This window comes from Triturus cristatus, chromosome 4_1, assembly GCF_964204655.1.
Source record: "Triturus cristatus chromosome 4_1, aTriCri1.1, whole genome shotgun sequence".
NCBI lineage: Eukaryota > Metazoa > Chordata > Amphibia > Caudata > Salamandridae > Triturus > Triturus cristatus.
In genome coordinates this window covers 225,725,701-225,738,064 of record NC_140585.1, presented here as the reverse complement: position 1 = coordinate 225,738,064, position 12,364 = coordinate 225,725,701, and the positions used below count along the sequence as shown (strand labels likewise).

Here is a 12,364-nt window from a genome sequence, read left to right as displayed (position 1 = left end):
AGGTTTAGTGAGGTGAGATGGGTGACAACGTTATGTTCAGGGAGGTGAGGCGGGTGCCACAGTGAGGTTCAGTGAGGTGAGGTGGGTGCCACTGAGGTTCAGTGAGGGCAGGCGGGTGCCACTGTGAAGTTTGGTGAGGTGAGATGGGTGTCACTGTGAGGATCAGTGAGGTGAGTTGGGTGCCACTGTGAGGTTCAGTGTGGCTGGTATGACTGTGAGATTCAGTTAGGTTAGGCAATTGTTACTGTGAGGTTCAATGAGGTGAGGCGGGTGCCACTGTGAGGTTCAGCGTGGTGAGGCGGCTGCCACTGTGAGGTTCAGTGAAGTGAGGCGGGTGCCACTGTTAGGTTCAAGAGGTGAGGTGGGTACCATGTGAGGTTCAGTGAGGTAAAGCGGATGCCAATGTGAGGTTCATTGAGGTGAGATCGGTGCCAACGTTAGGCTCAGTGAGGTGAGGTGGGTGCCACTGTGAGGTTCAGTGAGTTGAGGAGTGTTACTGTGAGGTGAAGTGAGATGGGTGCCACTGTGAGGTTCAGCGAGGTGGGGTGGGGTGGGTGCCACTGTGAGGTTCAGTGAGGTGAGGTGGGTGCCACGGTGAGGTTCAGGGAGGTGAGGCGGATGCCACCGTGAGGTTCAATGAAGTGAGGCGGGTGCCACCGTGAGGTTCAGTGAGGTGAGGTGGGTGCCACTGTGAGGTTCAGCGAGGTGAGGCGGGTGGCACTGTGAGGTTCAAGAGGTGAGGCAGGTGCCAATGTGAGGTTCATTGAGGTGAGGTGGGTGGGTGCCACTGTGAGGTTCAGCGAGGTGAGGCGGGTGGCACTGTGAGGTTCAAGAGGTGAGGCAGGTGCCAATGTGAGGTTCATTGAGGTGAGGTGGGTGGGTGCCACCGTGAGGTTCAGTGAGGTGAGGCGGGTGCCTCTGTGAGGTGTGTGCCACTGTGAGGTTCAGTGAGGTGAAGCTGGTGCCACTGTGAGGTGAGGTGGGTGGCACTGTGAGGTTCAGTGAGGTGAGGCGGGTGCCACTGGTAGGTTCAGTGAGGTGAGGCGGGTGCCACTGTGAGGTGAGGCAGGTGCCACTGTGAGGTTCAGTGAGGTGAGGCGGGTACCACTGTTGGGTTCTCTGAGGTGAGGTGGGTGCCACTGTGAGGTTTAGTGAGGCAGGTGCCTCTGTGAGGTGAGGTGAGGTGGGTGCCACTGTGAGGGTCAGTGAGGCGGGTGCCACTTTGAGGTTCAGTGAGGTGAGGCGGGTGCCACTGTGAGGTTCAGTGAGGTGAGACGGGTGCCACTGTGAGGTTCAGTGAGGTGAGGCGGGTGCCACTGTGAGGTTCAGTGAGGTGAGGCGGGTGCCACTGGGTTCAGGGAGGTGCGAGCAGCCAGCGTGAGGTTCAGTGAGGTGAGGCAGTCGCCACTGTGAAGTTCGGTGAGCTGGGTGCCACTGTGAGGTGAGGAGGGTGCCACTGAGGTTCAGTGAGGTGAGGCGGGTGCCACAGTGAGGTTCAGTGATGTGGGTGCCACTGTGAGGTTCAGTGAGGTGAGGCGGGTGCCACTGAGGTTCAGTGAGGCTGGTGCCACTGTGAGGTTCAGTGAGGTGAGGCGGTGCCACTGGGTTCAGGGAGGTGCGAGCAGGCAGTGTGAGGTTCAGTGAGGTGAGGCGAGTGCCACTGTGAGGTGAGGTGGGTGCCACTGTGAGGTTTAGTGAGGCGGGTGCCACTGTGAGGTTCAGTGAGGTGAGGTGGGTGCCACTGTGAGGGTCAGTGAGGCGGGTGCCACTGTGAGGTTCAGTGAGGTGAGGCGGGTGCCACTGTGAGGTTCAGTGAGGTGGGTGCCACTGTGAGGTTCAGTGAGGTGAGGCGGGTGCCACTGGGTTCATGGAGGTGCGAGCAGCCAGCTTGCGTTTCAGTGAGGTGAGGCGGTTGCCACTGTGAAGTTCGGTGAGGTGGGTGCCACTGTGAGGTGAGGAGGGTGCCACTGAGGTTCAGTGAGGTGAGGCGGGTGCCTTGGTGAGGTTCAGTGAGGCGGGTGCCACTGTGAGGTTCAATGAGGTGAGGCGGGTGTCACTGAGGTTCAGTGAGGCTGGTGCCACTTTGAGGTTCAGTGAGGTGAGGCGGGTGCCACTGGGTTCAGTGAGGTGCGAGCAAGCAGTGTGAAGTTCAGTGAGGTGAGGCGAGTGCCACTGTGAGGTTCAGTGAGGTGAGGCGAGTGCCACTGGGTTCAGGGAGGTGCAAGCAGGCAGTGTGAGGTTCAGTGAGGTGAGGCGGGTGCCACTGGTAGGTTCAGTGAGGTGAGGCGGGTACCACTGTGAGGTGAGGCGGGTGCCACTGTGAGGTTCAGTGAGGTGAGGCGGGTGCCACTGTGAGGTTCAGTGAGGTGAGGTGGGTGGCACTGTGAGGTTCAGTAAGGTGAGGCGGGTGCCACTGGGTTCAGGGAGGTGCGAGCAAGCAGTGTGAGGTTCAGTGAGGTGAGGCGGGTGCCACTGGGTTCAGGGAGGTGCGAGCAAGCAGTGTGAGGTTCAGTGAGGTGAGGCGAGTGCCACTGTGAGGTTCAGTGAGGTGAGGCGGGTTCCACTGGATTCAGGGAGGTGCGAGCAGGCAGTGTGAGTTTCAGTGAGGTGAGGTGGGTGCCATGTGAGGTTCAGTGAGGTGAGGCGGGTGCCACTGGTAGGTTCAGTGAGGTGAGGCGGGTGCCACTGTGAGGTGAGGCGGGTGCCACTGTGAGGTTCAGTGAGGTGAGGCGGGTGCCACTGTGAGGTTCGGTGAGGCGAGTGCCACTGTGAGGTTCAGTGAGGTGAGGCGGGTTCCACTGGGTTCAGGGAGGTGCGAGCAGGCAATGTGAGTTTCAGTGAGGTGAGGTGGGTGCCATGTGAGGTTCAGTGAGGTGAGGCGGGTGCCACTGGTAGGTTCAGTGAGGTGAGGCGGATGCCACTGTGAGGTGAGGTGGGTGCCACTGTGAGGTTCAGTGAGGTGAGGAGGGTGCCACTGTTGGGTTCAGTGAGGTGAGGTGGGTGCCATGTGAGGTTCAGTGAGGTGAGGCGGGTGCCACTGGTAGGTTCAGTGAGGTGAGGCGGATGCCACTGTGAGGTGAGGTGGGTGCCACTGTGAGGTTCAGTGAGGTGAGGAGGGTGCCACTGTTGGGTTCAGTGAGGTGAGGCGGGTGCCATGTGAGGTTCAGTGATGTGGGGGCAGGCAGTGTGAGGATATGAGGTGGAGGTTCTGGGTGAAGTGACTGGGACATGGACGTCACTGGGGTCTCCAGAGGCAGCAGTTCCTAACCTGGCTTCAGGCTTGCCCCTGGTGAACCTGGCCCTGCTCTTGTGACCCCTGGCCTCAGAGGTGGCAAACGAAGGGCCAGGAACAGAAGGGAGGAAGTCTCTGCTGAGCTCTGCGTACTCTCTGCAGGTCTCAGGCTTCCAGTTCTGTGATATAAATACTTTCAGAACACACTTCAGAATGCATCATAAGACGAAACTAATTAAAATAATTCATATTTTAAAGGTATTACTGTGCTTCATTACAGTGAATACATGAAAACGAATGTGTTAGAACAGAACCTCCACTGTCGTTCTTCACGCGAGGCATAGCTCCTTGAAAGCGGCCATAAAACAAAATGTATTAATAATGAAAGTAAATGAAGCCAATGACATCATTCATATTCAATATGCAGGGTCGTGTTATTTCTGGCACAGTTTCGAACATCGAGCACCACAATATTGATAGGTAAGTATGTACATATCTTATTTACTTAACTCCACAGCTACATACCTTAATGATTTATATATCTATATTCAAGGTATGTAGATGTGGGGTTACGAATGGTCAATTCGTACATCTATACCTTCCTCCATACCCTTACCTTCCCAATATGAGATCTTCAATATTCATTTTCTTGTCACGACATTGTGTGGTCTCGATATTCCCCCCTCGATATTCCATACATCAATCCTATATTTTCGAAATCTCTTTTTGTGCCTCTCCCTGTGAATTATCAAAATATATTTTTTTGGTTAAGGTTACACTACGCTTCGGTGATATCAGTTACTGTGATGGCAGCAAAGGCATGTGACATCACTTCCTTGGATTCAGGGGTGAAGCTGATATGATGGCCCTTCCTGCGATGCCACTGAGGTCAGAGGGTGTATGATGTCACTTCCGCTGCCTCGGGCAGTTTGATTACTGCTTGTCTCGTGGAGCCTCAGAGGGTTGACGGGAAAAAGTCCAGGGGCCAGCACTCAGCCTTAGTGGGGGTCTGGAACAGGGGAGTGTCGCAAATTCACCTGCCGCCTTGTGGCGCCTTTTGCTGGCACGAGAGGAAGACTTGTCTCTTTCGAAGTCTTGAACCAGATCTTTAAAAAAATCCATGTATCAAGGTTGTAGACTTTCATTGTGAATAATGTACTGTGCGTCATCCAGTTTTGTAACATTGCACAGCCCTGATTAACTCCTGCTCTTGCCGAACCCCGGAAAACGGGAACAAGCCAAAAAAGTGCAAGTTTTCGACTGCACACTGCCCTTGAAATGACCGGCGACCCACGCTGTAGCCCACAGAAAAATCCTACAAACTGGCAGAATTTTCATCTGCATACATGCCACTTAGATGGACAAATAGGATGTTATTCCTATGAAATGTTTTCTTTGCTTGGCTATATGGTATGTCTGGTGATATGGTGGGCAGCAGAATGCACGAACCAGGTCACAAAAATATTACTAGTACTGAATGATAAATTGCCCATACTGTTTGCAATAAGGACGCTGCAAGTTATCGATTAGGGCGGTGACCTAAGAGAGCCATAGATGCCACAGCCGTCTTTCCTGCTACCCGTTTAATACTTTATTTATTACTCCTTCCTCGGCTACGGCTGGCCCAGCCCAGCAGCAGAGACTTTTTACAGAACACATTTGGGATCTGTTCTGTGAAACCTAAAACTTCAATGTAATACTTCCAGTTTATTCCCAACCGGATTTTAAGCAGTTACATTTCTGTGCAGTAACAAGTCACAGAGAGTCTTCTATACTGAGTTTAGTGATGAAATAATCATACTAACACGTCATCTCCTGCTCAGCTAACCCACTGACTTGTTTAACTGGCAAGGGTGTTCTGCTCAGAGAGCTACTTTCACCCCTGCCAACTTTGGCACTGGGAGGCCACAGTTCAATGAAATTATTAATTACAGAAAAATTGTGATGCCATTTTTCTTATTACCCATCATTAACTATATAGAAAAATGAAGTTATTTTCTTTTTACAAATCAGCAATAATGTCATTTTCGTACTACTGGGAATTCGTTAAATACCTTTCTTATTACAGAACATTAGTGATGGACAGTCACTCAGTCAATCATCTTTATTTCGGTTCAACGAACCATAAAAATACACAGTATAAAAATGTTAAAACAGAATAAATATAGATCACATTGCAAATGTATAAAATGAATTATATTCGTTACAATACATCTATTGACAATAAAGAGCCACAAGGTTAAGACAGGACCTTGTTGTCAATAGGTGCATTTTAACGAATGTTATTCATTTTATACATTTGCAATGTGGTCTGTATTTGTTTTGTTTTAAAATGTTTCTACTGTGTACGTTTATAGTTCGTTGAATCGAATTAAAGATGATTGACTCACAGTAGTGATGGCATATTCGCATTACAGTTAAATTGTTGTTATTTTTTAAATTAGAGATGGACAGTGTTGTACTTCTTATTTTCTTGTAAGTAGTTATATAACTTTCTTATTACGAATCAATAGTGATGTAATTTTCTTATTACAGAAGAGTAGTGATGTAATTTTCTTAGTAGGGGTGAGTCACTTTAATGTCCCAATTACAGATGGATAATGATGTAGTTTTCTGTCCTGTGCTTAGTACTGAGTAGTAACGTCAAATTACACTGTAATGAAATAGGAAAACTAGAGTTGAGATATTATCTCTAAATTTGTGGCTAAAGGGTGCCACTATACAATGTAAACACATTGCAACTCACCGAGAGGTTATGTGACAAGAGAGAGGAAGTATACTGTAGACTGAGTTGCCATGTAAGGCCACGGATCTCTGAATTCCCTTGTATTCTCTTTGTAATGTCAAGGGTGTAATATATGGCTAAAACCTCACCATGTCCTGCTGTTATATGTTTGGCCTCTTTCTCCTTCTGAGGAAAGAGTTCTCCTGGCTTCTGATATGTGGCATCTTATCACTCCAGTGTACAGCTTGTAAACATAATTGGTATTGTTAATGCAGAGTAGGAAGCAAGTATATGTATGTTCTAAACGTGTTGTTTGTAATAAAAAGGAAACTTCCAGCTATATCCTTACTATGCGCAGAATGAATTTTCAGGGACATAAAAGAGAAGGGAAACGTACTCTAGAAACAAACTCTGTCCTTTACGTATTTTCAGTCACGGAGTTTTCTGGTTAGAGATCTACTAGCAGGATGTAAAGTCACAACTCAACCATAAAAATGTATTACAGTTGAGTAGTGCTGTAACCTATGTGTTCCACGTGAGTCATGATGCCACTATTACCCTGTAATAAGAATAGTTTGTGCTGGTTTTCATCCAGTGCGTGTGCAGGCTTCCCTGTATTAAAACACTACAACTTTACAATTTTTAATGATTTTCACACGTAAGTGCACATGGGAAACAAGTAGTTACTGGCTGTATCCTTAAAACAGGAAACTACAGAAGGTAGACAAGCCTTTTGTGCGACTCTCTAGGCGGTCAGTGATGTTTGTAAATCAAACATCTGTGCATAGTCACAGCATAGAGAGTTCAAACAAGGTGTAGAGAATCCCTTGCATGTGTGTTTCCTCTACCATACTGGTGTTTTAATATCAGTGTGATGTCGTGTTGTAAGTGGATGCTTATTATGCTAAACCCGACTGACATCCAAATGCAAGTGCACATTTAGTGGTTATCTGTAGAAACATACCACCAGCTGCGAGGTACACTTTCTATGGAAGAGCAAGAGAAATTGAATATGCTTAATGAAATAACATGGGCAAAAACATATTTGGATAAATAGAGGTGGAAGTGTTAAAACATAACTTCCGTGAAAGTGGGAGCCCTGGGTCATGTACTCACAGGGTTTGTGTAAGTGGGATCCCTGGGTCATGCACTCACAGTATCTGTGTAAGTGGGAGCCCTGTGTCATGTACTCACAGTATCTGTGAAAGTGGGAGCCCTGGGTCATGTACTCACTATCTGTGAAAGTGGGAGCTCTGGGGCATGTACTCACTATCTGTGTAAGTGGGAGCTCTGGGGCATGTACTCACAGTATCTGTGAAAGTGGGAGCCCTGGGTCATGTACTCACTATCTGTGTAAGTGGGAGCTCTGGGGCATGTACTCACAGTATCTGTGAAAGTGGGAGCCCTGGGTCATGTACTCACAGTATCTGTGAAAGTGGGAGCTCTGGGTCATGTACTCACAGTATCCGTGTTGAACCTGCCGTAGCCTCTGAGGTGCCGGATTGGCCTCAAGCTTTGACTCCTGGGGTGGCGCTGCAGATGCTGGCGGGGTTTAGCTTCACTCTCCGGCTGGCCATTGGGTGGGAGAAAGCTGCTGACCCCACCGCTGCCGTCCATGGCACCAGACCCATCCTCTCCTGGCAACTCCATGGACCTGCTGGGCACCCTCCTCTTCCTTGGCACACACTGAGCCCTCCTGCTGTCTGGTTCTGCCAGAGAGGGCACCCTCTCTGCCCTGGCAGACCTTGTGTGGACCTCGCTGGTGGGTCGGGCCTGCACACCCCTTGTCCTGCCAGCCAGCACCAGCAGAGACAGGTGCACCAGAAAGATGGCAGCGGTGCCCACTGAAGAGATCTTCATCGTTAGGGAAGTGTTTCCAACAGTAGGCGGTCCAAGGCCTGGCTATTGGGAGTTAGGCCTCTATCCAGTCACCTGTGGCTCTTATATTAGGAATTTTCGTGCCACCCCCACCCTGTCACCCCCCAGACACCCACATTCCAGCTTCCACTGCATGCACCTGCAGACCTGCCCCTGCTTGGAAACTCCTTGGCGCCGGCCCCGCCCCCTTTTCCGAAAGCTCTCACAGGAGCCCGGCCATTGCGCCTTAATCCCCCCCCTTTGTCGTGATGGAATATTTTCCTATCACAGGTGTCAGGACACCGCGGCGCTGCGTTAAAAGAGATCCTCTTAAAGACGTCTTTACAAAAGTGCAGGCTTAAAATAATTCTGTGAACGCGCGTCCCCAATCAGGGGAATTTGTCAGGCTTAAAAATATCCGAGAACACACGTCCTCCTGGGGGAGGAGGGGCACTGCGTTACCTCAGTTTCCACTGGAAACACTCCCTGCAAATTGGTTTCTCCTCAGATTACTTTAGGGGTGCTCCGTCTGTGCCGTGAAACGGGTTCCGAAAGAGCCCACAGATGGCCCGAACTGCCAGCCCAAACCATAGCACCTGCCCCCAGTATCTGAACTCTGGCTGGGGGCGCTGGATACAACGGCCCGGCATCACTCAAAATGTCCTCCAAATTGTGCCAAACGTCCTTGTGTCAGCTTTCCTGTGACGCACTTGTCCATTTGTGTGTTAAAGCTGGGTGTTCGTGTATGTAGGTCAAAACTATGCCTTACTCAGCTCCAGAATGAACAGTGATCCTCTCTATGGAGGTTGTGCAGTTCCAAGGTTCCCTTTTTGCATCATTTGGAGGTCAATGGAAAAATGTGCAGTTTTGCGAAAATTGAGAATGTTTACATTTTTTTTTGCGTAAAAATTGTGATGTTTCTAAACAGTTACGTCACACCCATTCCTCTGCAAAAGATGTACAACACAAAAAAACAATGTATTTTAAACTCAGCCACATGCGCTGAAACCCATTGAGTTGGCCCGTTTTGCAGCAAGAACTGTGAGAAACTCCTGCACAGGGTGTTATATACCCTGCTAGGTACTTTGGTGCCACCTGTCTGGCACCAGTCGCATTGCAAGGATGTCATGGACCCTGGTGCAAGTAAGGAAAATGGAGCTTTGGGGTAGTAAAATATAGCAATTATCAAGGTTTAATGCCCCCCCCCCCCCAGGGCTCTTTGTCCTGGCCCCACCTCACCTGCTCCCCCATTGGCAGCCACACCCCTGCCTGGCACCTCTGCTGTACCGGATGCAGTTGTGATCAAAGACTATGGTAATATCTTACACGATTTGAATCTTTCAGCTTTCAGCCGGGGATTACTTGTGTGATCAACTGTCCAAGTTCAGGACCTTATAACTCCATCTGGTAGAAGGACTGACTGCTGGACATGCTCCCCGTAATAAGATAAACATAGAAAGGCAGTAGAGGGTTAACCTGTTGGAGGGGGGTAGGAACCAATGCCCAGAGACAGCAGCACCTAACGTGAACATTGCCCAATGACTCCCACAGGATCTGAAGGAAAGCCCTCCCAGATGCCTGCAGTGACGCCTCCTGCTCTGGTGGGCTTGAGGCTTGGATCTGAAGGTGACACACCTCCTGATTGGGGCTGGGCAAAGTGTCACTGTTCCCAGTTTGAGGCATGTGATAGTGTCCTGGGTACATCAGCTCAAACTCCTAACTTCAGATGGACACTTGGTCACAGCAAGACACCTCACTGCTTCTTTCCGTGATGCTAAGACTAAGTGAAGAACCCAACAGCAGGGTTGAAGTTGCAGCTTCTGCTGGATAAACACGTGTCTGGCCTAGCTGGACTGGAGAGGCACTGCCATTGCCGTGGATGACAACAGCTGTCTGCTGTCGGCTTGGAGGACTGGCTCAAGGGGAGGGTCTGCCCTGGAGACAAAATGACCTACGACCATCATGGCCTGCATGACGCATCTATTACCATGGTGTCGCCAGAGCTTCAGCGACAGGCCAGAGGCAGCAAAGAGAGCCAGCACTTGACCATCAACCGCCCCCTGTACACATGCCACGCACACTTGGACTGTGTGCTGGGCTCATGGCCCAGTGGTGGGCACCTTCAGATGTTACAGTAACTTCTTGTGAATTTGTGGGACACCTATCCCTGCTGAGCGAGTAAGAGAGGACCTGAGATTACCCCCAATCTCATCATCACATTACGCTGGGCACATTGAACTGTTGAAAACATCTCACCACAACTCATTGTTCCTAAATTAATGGGCCTCAGATTTTGTTGCCATCCAACCCCACGTTATATTGAGTCCCTGATTTACTGATAACCAAAAATCTTAGATACAACCAGTGTTTCATAAAATACAGCCTCCTTGTTTGGTGAAGCCCCCTCCACCGGTGGCATCTATGTGGCTCTAACCCTCTTCCACCACCAGGTGGCACCCTGAGCTTCAGATGGACAAAGCTGGCTTCATGACTTGCCCTTTGAACAGTGACTCGGTCTGACGTTATATTGCACCCGGCAGCCTCTTTTCTGCTTGGTCTTTGTGGTGGGTTTGCATAAGTATATTGAATATTGTAGAATGGTATTTAAGAATGTTATTGAACAACATTGGTTGCCCATGCATGGAGTGTGCGCTGGGTTCGATGTACAACAACAGTTGCAGATCGACCTTCAGACCAGCGATGCGGTCCATGCTGTGGGTGAAGTCTTCATGGAATAAATACTTCTCTTACCTGAACAACGACTCTGGATTGTTACTTTCATACTTACCACATTTTGCGATGATTCTGAAATTACTTCACCTACTGCCAACAAATTCTACGCAGTCGGACCAACCCGTCACAGCAATGGCAACTGGGGTCTGGCATCATGAAGCCAGCGATCGGGCACAGGAGGGCAGGTGCCCCCGTGTCAGCAACCTTCGAGGACTCTGGCATAGGAGGGCAGGTGCCACGGCAGTCCACTCTCAAAGACACGTTGGCACAGATGCAGCGTGTTTTCAAGCATTTGCATGGTGCGAGCAAGGTTTGGGACGTGACACGACTGAGCACGGCTGGCTGGGAGGCTGGAAACCTACGTATCACTGCTTGTCTGGTAAAGAGGCTGAAAATTCTCATGAATCCTGCTTGTGGGGTGAGTGTCTACAGCTCTTGCGCAACTCGCACACGCTCCGACAATTATCAGCGGCTTACCCAGTCCTCGTGCATGTCCCAACTGTCACCGCAAGCGTCCCGACCTAGCAACCACAGCTTGTGCCATTTGAGCTTACGCAGACGCGAGGCTGTTACTGCTGGCTCCTTGAGCATCTGCGCGAGCGCCAGTGAGACAACAGTGCTGGGGAAATACTACCACTGATAGCCAAGGAGCGGCTGTCAGCGGAGCAGCGTCTGTGTACACATGTCACAGGAACGTTCTGTGGGCCCCAGAGAAGCTTTCTGGTTAGTTGTCAGGGGACTGAGCGACGGAGAAGCATTCTGGTGAGCTGCCGGGAGGATTAAAAAGTAAGACACCTTTGTGGGGTTTCCATCCTGTCCATGATTATTGAAGCTGCCAGTAGGTTGACTAATTAAGGCATTTTGAGGGTGCCGCTAACAATTTTTGAAGCCATATTGCGGGGTGCATGATAACTTTTTAACAAAAATTACCGCTTACCTGGGGTTAAAGATAATGGCAACCCTGCAGCAGATCATACAACCACCTCCGTTTCTAGGGAAACCCGCCATGATGTGGTCTGAATGGTTCAGACTATTCGAGAACCACTTTGTGGCCATTGATTTTACATAATATGCTCCTGCGCGTAAATTCGCCCTATTGTTTGGAAGCTTGGGCCACGCTGCGCAGCGCATTTTCAGTAGCCTACTTCCGATACCTCCTCCCGCTGGGCAATCTGGGCACAGTCAGTGGAATGTCTATATGGAAGCGATAGCCAGATAAAAAAAAAAAGCAATTTTCGGACACACCAAATATAATGTTAGTAAGGCATAACTTTTACAAACGTAAACAAATGTAAGAGGAGTACATATCAGCCTTGAGGGTGTTGGCAAACTCTTGTGCATTTGGTCCATTACTGGATGACTACATCAGGGACCAGTTCATATTTAACTGCACTTTCCGCAAAACTAAAGAAAGATCACCAAGTTGTAAAAATCTGTCACTGTCTGAGGTGATCGACTTAGCACTGGGCATTGAAAGGTCTGCAATTCCAACTAAGGCAATTCAATTAGGTTCAACATCTAAAGTTAATTTGGTTACTTCACAAGAGGAGTACTGTGAGGCGGTATTGTATGCTGTAGGCACAACAGTTATGTTACAGAAGCCTTTGCAAAAAAAAAGTTAGAGTGAGGGAAATATCAGTGAGTAACATGAATGAGACTGGAATTGATTCTAAGGAGCTATTGACTGAGTTCCATTCTGTGTTTGGTGATCATGTGGATCTGGTGAAAGAAGTAAGTGGAACACAGAATTAAGCGGTTGCCGGGGGCTCAGCCGGTAGTGCACAAGGTACGGCCAGTGCCTTTGAGTGTGAGAGAGG

At 49.5% G+C, this 12,364-nt stretch overlaps 1 pseudogene; it reads right to left on the bottom strand.

The window, feature by feature from the left end:
• Nucleotides 1–11,138, bottom strand: part of LOC146854145 (uncharacterized) — a 33,192-nt pseudogene extending 22,054 nt beyond the window's left edge.
• Between the last annotated feature and the right edge of the window lie 1,226 nt (nucleotides 11,139–12,364).